We start from the raw sequence: 13,952 nt of genomic DNA on the forward strand, positions 1-13,952 counted from the left end.
CCTATGACTACATCCAGCAGCCCCCTCCTATCACTACATCCAGAAGTGCCCTCCTATCACTACATCCAGCAGCCCTCCTATCACTACATCCAGCATCCCCCTCCTATCACTACATCCAGCAGCCCTCCTATCACTACATCCAGCATCCCCCTCCTATCACTACATCCAGCAGCCTTCCTATCACTTCATCCAGCAGCCCCCTCTGCTATCACTACATCCAGCAGCCCACCTCCTATCACTACATCCAGCAGCCCCCTCCTATCACTACATCCAGCAGCCCCCTCCTATCACTACATCCAGCAGTGCCCTCCTATCACTACATCCAGCAGTGCCCTCCTATCACTACATCCAGCAGCCCCCTCCTATCACTACTTCCAGCAGCCCTCCTATCACTACATGCAGAAGCCCCCCTCCTATCACTACATCAAGCAGCCTCCTCCTATCACTACATCCAGCAGTGCCCTCCTATCACTGCATCCATCAGTGCCCTCCTATCACTACATCCAGCAGCCCACTCCTATCAGTACATCCAGCAGCCCCATCCTATCACTACATCCAGCAGCCCCCTCCTATCACTACATCCAGCAGCCCCCTCCTATCACTACATCCAGCAGCCCCCCCTATAACTACATCCAGCAGCCCCCTCCTATCACTACATCCAGCAGCCCCCTCATATCACTACATCCAGCAGCCCCCTCATATCACTACATCCAGCAGCCCCCTCCTATCACTACATCCAGCAGCCCTCCTATCACTACATCCAGCAGCCCTCCTATCACTACATCCAGCAGCCCTCCTATCACTACATCCAGCAGCCCTCCTATCACTACATCCAGCAGCTCTCCTATCACTACATCCAGCAGCCCTCCTATCACTACATCCAGCATCCCCCTCCTATCACTACATCCTGCAGCCCTCCTATCACTACATCCAGCATCCCCCTCCTATCACTACATCCAGCAGCCCTCCTATCACTACATCCAGCAGCCCCCTCCTATCAGTACATCCAGCAGCCCCCCTCCTATCACTACAACCAGCAGCCCCCCTCCTATCACTACATCCAGCAGCCCCCTACTATCACTACATCCAGCAGCCCTCCTATCACTGCATCCAGCATCCCCCCTCCTATCACTACATCCATCAGCCCCCTCCTATCACTACACCCAGAAGTGCCCTCCTATCACTACATCCAGCAGCCCTCCTATCACTTCATCCAGCAGCCCCCTCTGCTATCACTACATCCAGCAGCCCTCCTATCACTACATCCAGCAGGCCCCCTCCTATCACTACATCCAGCAGCCCCCTCCTATCACTACATCCAACAGCCCTCATATCACTACATCCAGCAGCCCTCCGATCATTACATCCAGCAGCCCTCCTATCACTACATCTGACAGCCCTCCTATCACTACTTCCAGCAGCCCTACTATCACTACATGCAGAAGCCCCGCTCCTATCACTAAATCAAGCAGCCCCCTCCTATCACTACATCCAGCAGCCCCCTCCTATCACTACATCCTGCAGCCCTCCTATCACTACATCCAGCAGCCCCCTCCTATCACTACATCAAGCAGCCTCCTCCTATCACTACATCCAGCAGTGCCCTCCTATCACTACATCCAGCAGCCCTCCTATCACTACATCCATCAGCCCTCCTATGACTACATCCATCAGCCCTCCTATGACTACATCCAGCAGCCCTCCTATGACTACATCCAGCAGCCCTCCTATCACTACATCCAGAAGCCCTCCTATCACTACATCCAGCAGCCCTCCTATCACTACATCCAGCAGCCCTCCTATCACTACATCCAGCAGCCCTCCTATCACTACATCCAGCATCCCCCTCCTATCACTACATCCTGCAGCCCTCCTATCACTACATCCTGCAGCCCCCTCCTATCACTACATCCAGCAGCCCCCCTCCTATCACTTCATCCAGCAGCCCCCTCTGCTATCACTACATCCAGAAGTGCCCTCCTATCCCTACATCCAGCAGCCCTCCTATCACTTCATCCAGCAGCTCCCTCTGCTATCACTACATTCAGCAGCCCTCCTATCACTACATCAAGTAGCCCCCCTCCTATCACTACATCCAGCAGCCCCCTCCTATCACTACATCCAGCAGCCCCCTCCTATCACTACTTCCAGCAGCCCTTCTATCACTACATCCAGCAGCCCTCCTATCACTACATCCAGCAGTGCCCTCCTATCACTACATCCAGCAGCCCTCCTATCACTACATCCAGCAGTGCCCTCCTATCACTACATCCTGCAGCCTTCCTATCACTACATCCAGCATCCCCCTCCTATCACTACATCCAGCAGCCCTCCTATCACTACATCCAGCAGCCCCATCCTATCACTACATCCAGCAGCCCCCCTCCTATCACTACATCCAGCAGCCCCCTCCTATCACTACATCCAGCAGCCCTCCTATGACTACATCCAGCATCCCCCTCCTATCACTACATCCAGCAGCCCTCCTATGACTACATCCAGCATCCCCCTCCTATCACTACATGCAGCAGTCCTCCTAGGACTATATCCAGCAGCCCCCTCCTATGACTACATCCAGCAGCCCTCCTATGACTACATCCAGCAGCCCCCTCCTATCACTACATCCAGAAGTGCCCTCCTATCACTACATCCAGCAGCCCTCCTATCACTACATCCAGCATCCCCCTCCTATCACTACATCCAGCAGCCCTCCTATCACTACATCCAGCATCCCCCTCCTATCACTACATCCAGCAGCCTTCCTATCACTTCATCCAGCAGCCCCCTCTGCTATCACTACATCAAGCAGCCCACCTCCTATCACTACATCCAGCAGCCCCCTCCTATCACTACATCCAGCAGCCCCCTCCTATCACTACATCCAGCAGTGCCCTCCTATCACTACATCCAGCAGTGCCCTCCTATCACTACATCCAACAGCCCCCTCCTATCACTACTTCCAGCAGCCCTCCTATCACTACATGCAGAAGCCCCCCTCCTATCACTACATCAAGCAGCCTCCTCCTATCACTACATCCAGCAGTGCCCTCCTATCACTGCATCCATCAGTGCCCTCCTATCACTACATCCAGCAGCCCACTCCTATCAGTACATCCAGCAGCCCCATCCTATCACTACATCCAGCAGCCCCCTCCTATCACTACATCCAGCAGCCCCCTCCTATCACTACATCCAGCAGCCCCCCCTATAACTACATCCAGCAGCCCCCTCCTATCACTACATCCAGCAGCCCCCTCATATCACTACATCCAGCAGCCCCCTCATATCACTACATCCAGCAGCCCCCTCCTATCACTACATCCAGCAGCCCTCCTATCACTACATCCAGCAGCCCTCCTATGACTACATCCAGCAGCCCTCCTATCACTACATCCAGCAGCCCTCCTATCACTACATCCAGCAGCTCTCCTATCACTACATCCAGCAGCCCTCCTATCACTACATCCAGCATCCCCCTCCTATCACTACATCCTGCAGCCCTCCTATCACTACATCCAGCATCCCCCTCCTATCACTACATCCAGCAGCCCTCCTATCACTACATCCAGCAGCCCCCTCCTATCAGTACATCCAGCAGCCCTCCTATCACTGCATCCAGCATCCCCCTCCTATCACTACATCCAGCAGCCCCCTCCTATCACTACATCCAGAAGTGCCCTCCTATCACTACATCCAGCAGCCCTCCTATCACTTCATCCAGCAGCCCCCTCTGCTATCACTACATCCAGCAGCCCTCCTATCACTACATCCAGCAGGCCCCCTTCTATCACTACATCCAGCAGCCCCCTCCTATCACTACATCCAACAGCCCTCATATCACTACATCCAGCAGCCCTCCGATCATTACATCCAGCAGCCCTCCTATCACTACATCCGACAGCCCTCCTATCACTACTTCCAGCAGCCCTACTATCACTACATGCAGAAGCCCCGCTCCTATCACTAAATCAAGCAGCCCCCTCCTATCACTACATCCAGCAGCCCCCTCCTATCACTACATCCTGCAGCCCTCCTATCACTACATCCAGCAGCCCCCTCCTATCACTACATCAAGCAGCCTCCTCCTATCACTACATCCAGCAGTGCCCTCCTATCACTACATCCAGCAGCCCTCCTATCACTACATCCATCAGCCCTCCTATGACTACATCCATCAGCCCTCCTATGACTACATCCATCAGCCCTCCTATGACTACATCCAGCAGCCCTCCTATGACTACATCCAGCAGCCCTCCTATCACTACATCCAGCAGCCCTCCTATCACTACATCCAGCAGCCCTCCTATCACTACATCCAGCAGCCCTCCTATCACTACATCCAGCATCCCCCTCCTATCACTACATCCTGCAGCCCTCCTATCACTACATCAAGCAGCCCCCTCCTATCACTACATCCAGAAGCCCCCTCCTATCACTACATCAAGCAGCCCCCTCCTATCACTACATCCAGCAGTGCCCTCCTATCACTACATCCTGCAGCCCTCCTATCACTACATTTAGCATCCCCCTCCTATCACTACATCCAGCAGCCCTCCTATCACTACATCCAGCAGCCCCCTCCTATCACTACATCCAGCAGCCCCCCTCCTATCACTACATCCAGCAGCCCCTCTCCTATCACTACATCCAGCAGCCCCCTCCTATCACTACATCCAGCAGCCACCTCCTATCACTACATCAAGCAGCCCTCCTATCACTACATCCAGCATCCCCCTCCTATCACTACATCCAGCAGCCCCCTCCTATCACTACATCCAGCAGCCCCCTCCTATCACTACATCCAGCAGCCCCCTCTTATCACTATATCCAGCAGCCCTCCTATCACTACATCCAGCAGCTCTCCTATGACTACATCCAGCAGCCCTCCTATGACTACATCCAGCAGCCCTCCTATCACTACATCCAGCAGCTCTCCTATGACTACATCCAGCAGCCCTCCTATGACTACATCCAGCAGCCCTCCTATCACTACATCCAGCAGCCCTCCTATCACTACATCCAGCATCCCCCTCCTATCACTACATCCTGCAGCCCTCCTATAACTACATCCAGCATCCCCCTCCTATCACTACATCCAGCAGCCCTCCTATCACTACATCCAGCAGCCCCCTCCTATCACTACATCCAGCAGCTCTCCTATGACTACATCCAGCAACCCTCCTATCATTACATCCAGCAGCCCTCCTATCACTACATCCAGCATCCCCCTCCTATCACTACATCCAGCATCGCCCTCCTATCACTACATCCAGCAGCCCCCTCCTATCACTACATCCAGCAGCCCCCTCCTATCACTACATCCAGCAGCCCCCTCCTATCACTACATCCAGCAGCCCCCTCCTATCACTATATCCAGCAGCCCCCTCCTATCACTACATCCAGCAGCCCCCCTCCTATCACTGCATCCAGCAGCCCCCCTCCTATCACTGCATCCAGCAGCCCCCCTCCTATCACTGCATCCAGCAGCCCCCCTCCTATCACTACATCCAGCAGCCCCCTCCTATCACTACATCCAGCAGCCCCCTCCTATCACTACAGCCAGCAGCCCCCTCCTATCACTACATCCAGCAGCCCCCTCCTATCACTACATCCAGCAGCCCTCCTATCACTACATCCAGCAGCCCCCTCCTATCACTACATCCAGCAGCCCTCCTATCACTACATCAGTGCCCCCCTATGACTACATCCAGCAGTGCCCCCCTATGACTACATCCAGCAGTGCCCCCTATGACTTCATCCAGCAGTGCCCCCCTATGACTACATCCAGCAGCCCCCTCCTATTACTACATCCAGCAGCCCTCCTATGACTACATCCAGCAGCCCTCCTATCACTACTTCCAGCAGCCCTCCTATCACTACATCCCGCAGCCCCATCCTATCACTACATCCAGCAGCCCTCCTATCACTACATCATGCAGCCCTCCTATCACTACATCCAGCATCCCCCTCCTATCACTACATCCAGCATCCCCCTCCTATCACTACATCCAGCATCCCCCTCCTATCACTACATAAAGCAGCCCCCCTCCTATCACTACATCCAGCAGCCCCCTCCTATCACTACATCCAGCAGCCCCCTCCTATCACTACATCAAGCAGCTCTCCTATCACTACATCAAGCAGCTCTCCTATCACTACATCCAGCATCCCCCTCCTATCACTACATCCTGCAGCCCTCCTATCACTACATCCAGCATCCCCCTCCTATCACTACATCCAGCAGCCCTCCTATCACTACATCCAGCAGCCCCCTCCTATCACTACATAAAGCAGCCCCACTCCTATCACTACATCCAGCAGCCCCTCCTATCACTACATCCAGCAGCCCTCCTATCACTACTTCCAGCAGCCCTCCTATCACTACATGCAGAAGCCCCCCTCCTATCACTACATCAAGCAGCCTCCTCCTATCACTACATCCAGCAGTGCCCTCCTATCACTACATCCAGCAGCCCACTCCTATCAGTACATCCAGCAGCCCCTGCTATCACTACATCCAGCAGCCCCCTGCTATCACTACATCCAGCAGCCCCCTCCTATCACTACATCCAGCAGCCCCCTCCTATCACTACATCCAGCAGCCCCCTCCTATCACTACATCCAGCAGTCCCCTCCTATCAATACATCCAGCAGCCCCCTCCTATCACTACATCCAGCTGCCCCCTCCTATGACTACATCCAGCAGCCCTCCTATCACTACATCCAGCAGCTCTCCTATCACTACATCCAGCAGCCCTCCTATCACTACATCCAGCAGCCCTCCTATCAATACATTCAGCAGCCCTCCTATCACTACATCCAGCAGCCCTCCTATCACTACATCCAGCATCCCCCTCCTATCACTACATCCTGCAGCCCTCCTATCACTACATCCAGCAGCCCCCTCCTATCACTACATCAAGCAGCTCTCCTATCACTACATCCAGCATCCCCCTCCTATCACTACATCCTGCAGCCCTCCTATCACTACATCCAGCATCCCCCTCCTATCACTACATCCAGCAGCCCTCCTATCACTACATCCAGCAGCCCCCTCCTATCACTACATAAAGCAGCCCCCCTCCTATCACTACATCCAGCAGCCCCCTCCTATCACTACATCCAGCAGCCCCCTCCTATCACTACATCAAGCAGCTCTCCTATCACTACATCCAGCATCCCCCTCCTATCACTACATCCTGCAGCCCTCCTATCACTACATCCAGCATCCCCCACTTATCACTACATCCAGCATCCCCCTCCTATCACTACATCCAGCAGCCCCCTCCTATCACTACATCCAGCAGCCCCCTCCTATCACTACATCCAGCAGTCCCCTCCTATCACTCCATCCAGCAGTCCCCTCCTATCACTACATCCAGCAGCCCCCCTCCTATCACTACATCCAGCAGCCCCCTCCTATCACTACATCCAGCAGCCCCCTCCTATGACTACATCCAGCAGCCCCCTCCTATGACTACATCCAGCAGCCCTCCTATGACTACATCCAGCAGCCCTCCTATCACTACATCCAGCAGTACCCTCCTATCACTACATCCAGCAGCCCTCCTATCACTACATCCAGCAGCCCCTCCTATCACTACATCCAGCAGCCCTCCTATCACTACTTCCAGCAGCCCTCCTATCACTACATGCAGAAGCCCCCCTCCTATCACAACATCAAGCAGCCTCCTCCTATCACTACATCCAGCAGTGCCCTCCTATCACTACATCCAGCAGCCCACTCCTATCAGTACATCCAGCAGCCCCCTGCTATCACTACATCCAGCAGCCCCCTCCTATCACTACATCCAGCAGCCCCCTCCTATCACTACATCCAGCAGCCCCCTCCTATCACTACATCCAGCAGCCCCCTCCTATCACTACATCCAGCAGCCCCCTCCTATCACTACATCAAGCAGCCCCCTCCTATCACTACATCCAGCAGCCCCCTCCTATCACTACATCCAGCTGCCCCCTCCTATCACTACATCCAGCAGCCCTCCTATCACTACATCCAGCAGCTCTCCTATCACTACATCCAGCAGCCCTCCTATCATTACATCCAGCAGCCCTCCTATCACTACATCCAGCAGCCCTCCTATCACTACATCCAGCAGCCCTCCTATCACTACATCCAGCAGCCCCCTCCTATCACTACATCCAGCAGCCCCCTCCTATCACTACATCCAGCAGTGCCCTCCTATCACTGCATCCAGCAGCCCCCCTCCTATCACTACATCCAGCAGCCCCCCTCCTATCACTACATCCAGCAGCCCCCTCCTATCACTACATCCAGCAGCCCCCTCCTATCACTACATCCAGCAGCCCCCTCCTATCACTACATCCAGCAGCCCTCCTATCACTACATCCAGCAGCCCCCTCCTATCACTACATCCAGCAGCCCTCCTATCACTACATCCAGCAGTGCCCCCCTATGACTACATCCAGCAGTGCCCCCTTATGAATACATCCAGCAGTGCCCCCCTATGACTACATCCAGCAGTGCCCCCCTATGACTACATCCAGCAGTGCCCCCTATGACTACATCCAGCAGTGCCCCCCTATGACTACATCCAGCAGCCCCCTCCTATTACTACATCCAGCAGCCCTCCTATGACTACATCCAGCAGCCCTCCTATCACTACATCCAGCAGCCCTCCTATCACTACTTCCAGCAGCCCTCCTATCACTACCTCCAACAGCCCTCCTATCACTACATCCAGCAGCCCTCCTATCACTACATCCAGCAGCCCTCCTATCACTACATCCAGCAGCCCTCCTATCACTACATCCAGCATCCCCCTCTTATCACTACATCCAGCAGCCCTCCTATCACTACATCCAGCAGCCCTCCTATCACTACATCCAGCAGCCCTCCTATCACTACTTCCAGCAGCCCACTCCTTCTATGGGGTCTGTCTATCTCTTACTTGATCTCAGTCCCCTGCTCTATCTGAGCGGACACATTGTGACGACACCTCCTCCCTCATACAGTGCAGCTTATCTCTTTTGTATTTAGATGTTGTGTATTAATTTCTATGGGATTGGGTCATCTGATAAACCCACTGATATGCACCAAGATCACATAAATACACCCATCCCGCCCCCCGTCATACCTGCAGAGCCCCCGCACCCGTCATACCTGCAGAGCCCCCGCACCCGTCATACCTGCAGAGCCCCCGCACCCGTCATACCTGCAGAGCCCCCGCACCCGTCATACCTGCAGAGCCCCCGCACCCGTCATACCTGCAGAGCCCCCGCACCCGTCATACCTGCAGAGCCCCCGCACCCGTCATACCTGCAGAGCCCCCGCACCCGTCATACCTGCAGAGCCCCCGCACCCGTCATACCTGCAGAGCCCCCGCACCCGCCATACCTGCAGAGCCCCCGCACCCGTCATACCTGCAGAGCCCCCGCACCCGTCATACCTGCAGAGCCCCCGCACCCGTCATACCTGCAGAGCCCCCGCACCCGTCATACCTGCAGAGCCCCCGCACCCGTCATACCTGCAGAGCCCCCGCACCCGTCATACCTGCAGAGCCCCCGCACCCGTCATACCTGCAGAGCCCCCGCACCCGCCATACCTGCAGAGCCCCCGCACCCGTCATACCTGCAGAGCCCCCGCACCCGTCATACCTGCAGAGCCCCCACCTGTCATACCTGCAGAGCCCCCGCACCTGTCATACCTGCAGAGCCCCCGCACCCGTCATACCTGCAGAGCCCTCGCACCCGTCATACCTGCAGAGCCCCCGCACCCGTCATACCTGCAGAGCCCCCGCACCCGTCATACCTGCAGAGCCCCCACCTGTCATACCTGCAGAGCCCCCGCACCTGTCATACCTACAGAGCCCCCGCACCCGTCATACCTGCAGAGCCCTCGCACCCGTCATACCTGCAGAGCCCCCGCACCCGTCATACCTGCAGAGCCCCCACACCTGTCATACCTGCAGAGCCCCCGCACCTGTCATACCTGCAGAGCCCCCGCACCCGTCATACCTGCAGAGCCCCCGCACCCGTCATACCTGCAGAGCCCCCGCACCCGTCATACCTGCAGATCCCCCGCACCCGTCATACCTGCAGAGCCCCCGCACCTGTCATACCTGCAGAGCCCCCGCACCTGTCATACCTGCAGAGCCCCCGCACCCGTCATACCTGCAGAGCCCCCGCACCCGTCATACCTGCAGAGCCCCCGCACCCGTCATACCTGCAGAGCCCTCGCACCCGTCATACCTGCAGAGCCCCCACACCTGTCATACCTGCAGAGCCCCTGCACCCGTCATACCAGCAGAGCCCCGGCACCTGTCATACCTGCAGAGCCCCCGCACGTGTCATACCTGCAGAGCCCCCGCACCTCTCATACCTGCAGAGCCCCCGCAACTGTCATACCTGCAGAGCCCCCGCAACTGTCATACCTGCAGAGCCCCCGCTCTGTCATACCTGCAGAGCCCCCCACCTGTCATACCTGCAGAGCCCTCCTGTCATACCTGCAGAGCCCTCCACCTGTCATACCTGCACAACCCTCCACCTGTCATACCTGCAGAGCCCTCCACCTGTCATACCTGCAGAGCCCTCCACCTGTCATACCTGCAGAGCCCTCCACCCGTCATACCTGCACAGCCCTTCACCTGTTATACCTGCACAGCCCCCACCTGTCATACCTGCAGAGCCCCCACCTGTCATACCTGCAGAGCCCCCGCACCTGTCATACCTGCAGAGCCCCCGCACCTGTCATACCTGCAGAGCCCTCCACCCGTCATACCTGCACAACCCTCCACCCGTCATACCTGCACAACCCTCCACCTGTCATACCTGCAGAGCCCCCGCACCTGTCATACCTGCAGAGCCCCCGCACCTGTCATACCTGCAGAGCCCCCGCACCTGTCATACCTGCAGAGCCCTCCACCCGTCATACCTGCACAACCCTCCACCTGTCATACCTGCAGAGCCCCCCCATCTGTCATACCTGCAGAGCCCCCCCATCTGTCATACCTGCAGAGCCCCCACCTGTCATACCTGCAGAGCCCCCGCACCTGTCATACCTGCAGAGCCCCCGCACCTGTCATTCTTCACCACTACTTACATTCCAGCACGGCGGGGGTCATCTAAACCGCAGCCGGTGAATGTTTAACCATGAGATGTAGAACTCCGCAGCTAATGGCATGAGAGTTACACCTCCTCCCTGCCAGAGGACCCCAAGGGTCCAACACTGTGATGGGTCTTAGAGGTCCACAGGGTCCTAGGGACAGATGGAGGGTTATCACTTTGTTTAGGGGTCTCCGAATACCCCACTGTGTCTACTCTGCCCCTACAGTCGGGGTAGGAGTTCTGCCTTATGTATCTATGTCGCCCCCTACAGTCGGGGTAGGAGTTCCGCCTTATGTATCTATGTCGCCCCCTACAGTCGGGGTAGAAGTTCTGCCTTATGTATCTATGTCGCCCCCTACAGTCGGGGTAGGAGTTCTGCCTTATGTATCTATGTCGCCCCCTACAGTCGGGGTAGAAGTTCTGCCTTATGTATCTATGTCGCCCCCTACAGTCGGGGTAGGAGTTCTGCCTTATGTATCTATGTCGCCCCCTACAGTCGGGGTAGAAGTTCTGCCTTATGTATCTATGTCGCCCCCTACAGTCGGGGTAGGAGTTCTGCCTTATGTGTCTATGTCGCCCCCTGAAGTCAGGGCAGGGGTTCTGCCTTATGTATCTACGTCGCCCCCTACAGTCGGGGTAGGAGTCCTGCCTTATGTATCTAAGTCGCCCCCTACAGTCGGGGTAGTAGTTCTGCCTTATGTATCTAAGTCGCCTCCTACAGTCGGGGTAGGAGTTCTGCCTTATGTATCTATGTCACCCCCTACAGTCGGGGTAGGAGTTCTGCCTTATGTATCTACGTCGCCCCCTACAGTCGGGGTAGGAGTTCTGCCTTATGTATCTATGTCGCCCCCAACAGTCGGGGTAGGAGTTCTGCCTTATGTATCTATGTCGCCCCCTACAGTCGGGGTAGGAGTTCTGCCTTATGTATCTATGTCGCCCCCTACAGTCGGGGTAGGAGTTCTGCCTTATGTATCTATGTCGCCCCCTACAGTCAGGGTCGGAGTTCTGCCTTATGTATCTACGTCACCCCCTACAGTCGGGGTCGGAGTTCTGCCTTATGTATCTACGTCGCCCCCTACAGTCAGGGTCGGAGTTCTGCCTTATGTATCTATGTCGCCCCCTACAGTCGGGGTCGGAGTTCTGCCTTATGTATCTATGTCGCCCCCTACAGTCGGGGTAGGAGTTCTGCCTTATGTATCTATGTCGCCCATACAGTTGGGGTAGGAGTTCTGCCTTATGTATCTATGTCGCCCTCTACAGTCGGGGTAGGAGTTCTGCCTTATGTATCTACGTCGCCCTCTACAGTCGGGGTAGGAGTTCTGCCTTATGTATCTACGTCGCCTCCTACAGTCGGGGTAGGAGTTCTGCCTTATGTATCTATGTCGCCCCCTACAGTCAGGGTCGGAGTTCTGCCTTATGTATCTACGTCACCCCCTACAGTCGGGGTCGGAGTTCTGCCTTATGTATCTACGTCGCCCCCTACAGTCAGGGTCGGAGTTCTGCCTTATGTATCTATGTCGCCCCCTACAGTCGGGGTCGGAGTTCTGCCTTATGTATCTATGTCGCCCCCTACAGTCGGGGTAGGAGTTCTGCCTTATGTATCTATGTCGCCCATACAGTTGGGGTAGGAGTTCTGCCTTATGTATCTATGTCGCCCTCTACAGTCGGGGGAGGAGTTCTGCCTTATGTATCTACGTCGCCTCCTACAGTCGGGGTAGGAGTTTTGCCTTATGTATCTATGTCGCCCCCTACAGTCGGGGTAGGAGTTCTGCCTTATGTATCCATCACCAGGAATGAACTGGAGTCTTGTTTTACCTCCACCAGTGTCGGATCTCTTCCCTGTACAGAATGCGGCGGAGGTGTTTACAAGGTCTCGTCCTTGGTTACAGGGACTGTGTGTATCCTCCGGAGGAGGACTCCGCATACAGAGAATATTTATAGACCACGGGTTATGAAACTCTTTGTGTAATGTAGAGAGATAAAGAAGTGTATACAGCGGAGGACGATCCCGGACGAGCCCCCAAGTTACATCCCCCAAGGCCAGATGGGATTGTCACGTGTGGATGAAAGGGGCACAACAATCCAACCCATCCCACTGCTGGCCACAGCTATTGCTCTCGTTTATCAGCCACATCAGAGGGTAGCAGAACAATGCTCACTAGTGATGGATAAAAACAATGATGCCAGGGAATTCAAAGAGAGGAAATGTATGAGCCATAGAGATAGTGGGCGGGGGTGCAGGTATGTACTATGGAATGTGCACACCTTGTTCATACCGTCACCACACGCACTCCTGGCACCCGCAGCACTCACACAAGACAAAGCTCCACATACATCACAATACACACTGTGTACACAAGCGACTCCTGGCTGTTATCACTGTACACAGCTCACACCGCAACCACCTCCAACACACTGCGGGGCTCAGCACCATCACCTGACATTACACTGTAGATGTAAACTACCTATATAAAGTGAGGGATATGAGATCTACCTGTAGTGAGGTGTATACAGGGTGTATATAGCGGTATATACCTGTAGTGCGGTGTATACAGCAGTATATACCTGTAGTGTGGTGTATACAGGGTGTATATAGCGGTATATACCTGTAGTGAGGTGTATAAAGGGTGTATTTAGCGGTATATACCTGTATTGCAGTGTATACAGGATGTATATAGCGGTATATACCTGTAGTGTGGTTAATACAGGATGTATATAGCGGTATATACCTGTAGTGTGGTTAATACAGGGTGTATATAGCGGTATATACCTGTAGTGTGGTGTATACAGGGTATATATAGCGGTATATACCTGTAGTGCGGTGTATACAGGGTGTATATAGCGGTATATACCTGTAGTGAGGT

At 55.2% G+C, this 13,952-nt stretch overlaps 1 protein-coding gene across 3 annotated transcripts in view; it reads right to left on the minus strand.

The window, feature by feature from the left end:
* Nucleotides 1-13,952, minus strand: part of MAPRE3 (microtubule associated protein RP/EB family member 3) — a 124,056-nt gene that overhangs the window by 73,024 nt on the left and 37,080 nt on the right. The window contains exon 1 of one of the 3 annotated variants that reach the window (XM_072143928.1): nucleotides 12,904-12,922. The exons of the other annotated variants lie outside the window; for them this stretch is intronic. The gene's annotated coding sequence lies outside the window, so the exon portion shown is untranslated. Of the gene's footprint in view, nucleotides 1-12,903; nucleotides 12,923-13,952 lie in introns of those variants that run through there. 3 annotated transcript variants of the gene reach the window in all.

Source organism: Engystomops pustulosus, chromosome 3, assembly GCF_040894005.1.
Source record: "Engystomops pustulosus chromosome 3, aEngPut4.maternal, whole genome shotgun sequence".
Lineage (NCBI taxonomy): Eukaryota > Metazoa > Chordata > Amphibia > Anura > Leptodactylidae > Engystomops > Engystomops pustulosus.